This window comes from Ornithorhynchus anatinus, chromosome 12 (genome assembly GCF_004115215.2).
Source record: "Ornithorhynchus anatinus isolate Pmale09 chromosome 12, mOrnAna1.pri.v4, whole genome shotgun sequence".
NCBI classification, from domain to species: Eukaryota; Metazoa; Chordata; class Mammalia; order Monotremata; family Ornithorhynchidae; genus Ornithorhynchus; species Ornithorhynchus anatinus.
Genome location: NC_041739.1, coordinates 49523641 through 49528037, shown reverse-complemented (window position 1 = coordinate 49528037; position 4397 = coordinate 49523641).

Here is a 4397-nt window from a genome sequence, read left to right as displayed (position 1 = left end):
CGTCACACTCCCTTCCTCAGAAAACTCCAGCGGTGCCCATCCACCTCCGTATCGAACAAAAACGCCTCACCTTTGGTTTTAAAGCAGTCCATCACCTAGCCCCCTTCTACATCACCTCGCTTCTCTCCTGCTACATCCCAGCCCACACACTCCGCTCCTCTGGTGCCGCTAACCTCCTCACTGGGCCTCCATCTCGCCTGTCTCGCCTCCGGCCCGTGGCCCACATCCTTCCTCTGGCCCGGAAAGCCCTCCCTCCTCAAATCCGACAGACGACTCTCCCCTCCTTCAAAGACTTATTGAAGGCCCATCTCCCCCAACGGGTCTTCCCAGACTAAGCCCCTCCTTTCCTCCTCTCCCACTCCCTTCTGCGTCACCCTGACTTGCTCCCTTTGCTCTTCCCCCTCCCAGCCCCACAGCACTTATGTCCGTATCTGTCATTTTATTTATTTGTATCGATGTCTGTTTCCCCGACTCTAAACTGTGAGCTTATTATGGGCAGGGAATGTCACCATTTATTGTTGAACTGGACTTTCCCAAGCGCTTAGTTCAGCGCTTAATAAATACGATTGAATGAGTGAATGAATAAAGGATGATGATGACGACGTCGGTATTTGTTAAGCGCTTAAGACGTGCCAAACACCGGGGTAGACGCAAGGTAATCAGGTTAGACACAGTCCCTGTCTCACATGGGACTCGCGGTCTTAATCCCCGTTTTACAGATGAGGTAACTGAGGCCCACAGAAGTGAAGTGACTTGCCCAAGACCACCCAGTAGACAAGTGGCAGAGGCGGAATTAGAGCCCAGGTCCTTCTGCCTCCTAAGCCCCTGCTCTTTCCACGAGGCTTCTTCCACGGGAAAGCAGTGTGGTATAGTGGATAGTCACTTCACTTCTCTGGGCCTCGGTTACCGCCTCTGTAAAACGGGGATTGAGACCGTGATCTCCACGAGGGACAGAGACTGTGTCCAATCTGATTTGCCTGTATCTATCCCAGCGCTTAGTGCAGTGCCTGGAACATAGTAAGTATTTAATAAATACTATTCTTCTTCTTCTTCTTATTATGCTACACTGCTTGCGGTGGCTACATGAACTGGTGCTGTCCGTGGCCTCCTCGGGGGCTCTGGTCCCAACTCTGAAACATCCAGTCCTCATGGGTACAGTGGGATCAGTAAGTAGTATGTATGGAGCACCTACTCTATCCTCAAGCTCTTGCTCACACCCTCCCTTCTGCCTGAAACTCTGCTCTCCACTTCTTCAAGCGAGAAGCAGCACGCCCTAGTAGAACGAGCAAGGGCCTGGGAGGCAGGAGACCCGGGTTCTGCTCTCACCTCCACCGCTTGCCTGCCGTGTGACTTGAAGCAAGTCACTTAACCTCTCGGTGCTTCAGTTTCCTCATTTATAAAAATAGAGATGAGAGGCTTGTTCTTCCTTTCCCGTCGACCGTGACCTCAGGTGGGTTGGGGCTGTGATGAATCTGCTTACTGTATCTATCTCAGTGTTTAGTGCAATTCTTGGTGCGTAGCAAGAGCTTAACAAATACCATTATTTAAGCCCTTCAGAGTTACCATCTCCAGGAGGACTTTCCTGCTAAACTCTCATCTCTGCATCCTATTTCTCCACCATTTCAGCAGTTTTTCCTACACTTACTACTTATTTCAATGCTCAGTTGCTTCCTTCTACCGGTAATTGTTTTCTGTCAGTCTCTCCCACTAGACTACCAGCTCCCTAAGGGCGGGATCAGGTCTTCTAACTATTGTATCATCCCCATCACTTGGTACAATATTACGCATAGAGAAATATGTCCGAAAGAGAACTCCTCTTCTCATCCAAATTCCGGCCTTCCCATAACTCTCCCATCACTGTAAACAGCCCAGCTATCCTCTTTTTCTCACAGCCTGTAACTTGGGTGTTATCCTCCTCATCTTTCTCATTCAACCCGCGTACTGAATGTCACCCAATACTGTAGGCTCAACCTTCACAACGTTGCTAAAATCTGCCCTTTTCTCTCCGTCTACGCTGTTACCGCATTAATCCAAGCACTTATCCTACATCTCGATTGCTGCCCGTGCCAAGGTGGACCCGGGCACCGGCTACCCCAAGGTCAAAATGCCACCGGTGACGTAACCTCTCTGGCCAGAGGGGTGGGGCGGGAAGATAGGTGCCCTTCACCTCCGTGCCGACCCAATAAGGCGTGGAAGGGGACGGAGCGGAAGGGGCGGAGATCGAACGGGACGGGAGTTGGGACCACCCAAACCCCAGGTAATAAATACCTGTCGCCTCTGGTGCTCTGGTCTCTTGGAGGATCACAGCAGTAGCAACGGCCACCCACGTGTCTTTCACTGCCCAGAGCGCCGGACGCTCATTCTGCCACCGGGACCAACGCGAAGAGACGGGGTCGCGGGACGGGTGAGTGTAACGTATAACCGGGTTTAATGCATGAGTGGGTAACGTCTAAGTGAGTGTAACGCATATGTGAGCTCAGTGCATAAGTGGGTAATGTGTAAGTGAGTATAACGCACATGTGAGTTTAGGGGGTAGCGTATAAGCGAGTGTAGCGCACGAGTGAGTTTAACGCAGACGTGAGTGTAACGCACAAGTAAGCCTAAGGCATAAGCGGGTCCAGCGCATAAGTAGATTGAACGTTTAAATGGATTCCTCCCAAGTGGGTGCGCACACGGTGAGAGCCAGCCGCCTCACCACGTGCAAGCAGCGCATCCGCGAACTTAACGCATAAGTGGGTCTTAACGTGCAAGTGGGTTTAACGCCTAAGTGGGTTCCTCCTGAGTGGGTGCGCGCATGGTGGGAACTAGCCGCCTCACCACGCTGTGGGTAAACCATAAGCGAGCTCTGCCTGGGCGGGCCCTGGTGTCCGCCCACACGCGAGTAACACGCCAATGTAGTCTTCCCTTTAGGGAAGCTCTAACTCCATATTCCTCCCAAAAGGGAAGCTTTAACACCATATTTCCCCCCAAAGGGAAGGCCGATTGTCACGTCTAAATAATTAATTCATTCGGTTCGCCCCGCGGAAGAAATTCTATACAAAACTCAGGTTTTCCATCTCCGGCCTCTCTCTCTCTCGCCGCGCCGATTCCGAAAGAACCCGTCCCCGGCGACGGGTGACACTACATCAGCCACCTTGCCGATCTCCCTGTCTCCTGTCTCTCCCCACTTCAGTGCATACTTCACTCAGCTGTCTGGATGATTTTTCTACAAAAGCGTGCAATCCATGTTGCGCCACTCCTCAAGAACTTCAGGTGGTTGCCCGGCACACGGTAAGCGCTTAATAAATGTGATCGAATGAATGAATGAAGTAATTATGACGGGGGTATTTGTTCGGCTCTCACTAGTGCTAAACCGTGTCCGGAGTTAAGCACAGTACTCAAGTCAGACAGATTATCACCATCATCAGCATCATCATTATCGTTAATAATAATGATGGTATTTGTTAAGTGCTTACTATGTGGCAGGCACTCCACTAAGCTCTGCGGTGGAAACAAGCAGATGGAGTTGGACACAGTCCCTGTCCCACGTGGGGCTCACAGTCTCAATCCCCATTTTACAGATGAGGGAAGTGAGGCACAGAGAAGCGAAGTGACTTGCCCAAGGTCACACAGCAGACAAGTGGCAGAACCGGGATTAGAACCCATGACCTTCTGCCTTCCAGGTCCGTGTTCGATGCACTACGCCATGCTGCGTTTTGTTATTGTTATTGTCATTATTATTACACACTAGCCCCAATTCTCATGGGCTGGAAACAATAATAATCATGATATAATACTGGTTTCTATTAAGCATTTGCTAAACGCCAAGCACTGGGATAGATACAAAGTCCCACAGAGGGCTCCAGTTTAAGTAGGAGGGAGAGCAGGTATTGAATCCCCATTTCGCAGGTGAAGGAAGTGAGGCGCGCAGAAGTGAATCGACTTGACCGAGGTCCCACAGCAGATATATGGTGGAGCCGGGATTAGAACCCAGGTCCTCTGATTCCCGGGCCCGTGCTCTTTTCACTAGGCCACATTGCTATGGCCTAGTGGAAAGAGCACGGGCCCGGGAATCAGAAGGACCTGCGTTCTAATCCCGGCTCCGCCACTAGACAGCTGTGTGACTTTGGACAAGTCACTTCCCTTCCCTGTGCCTCAGTTAGCTCATCTGCAAAATGGGGATTTAGATCGGGTGCTCCATGTGGGACAGGGACTGAGTCCAACCTGATTAACTCGTATCTACTTCAACACTTAGTACACAGCCTGGCACTTAGTAAGCACTTAACATATACCATAAAAGAAAACAAAACACCTATCCTCCTTACTATCCTCAGCTCTCAGAAGGCAAAATCCCACGTGGGACAGGGACTGGTCCAACCGCAGGGCTTTGACGTACAGGAAGCGCTTCATAAATGTTC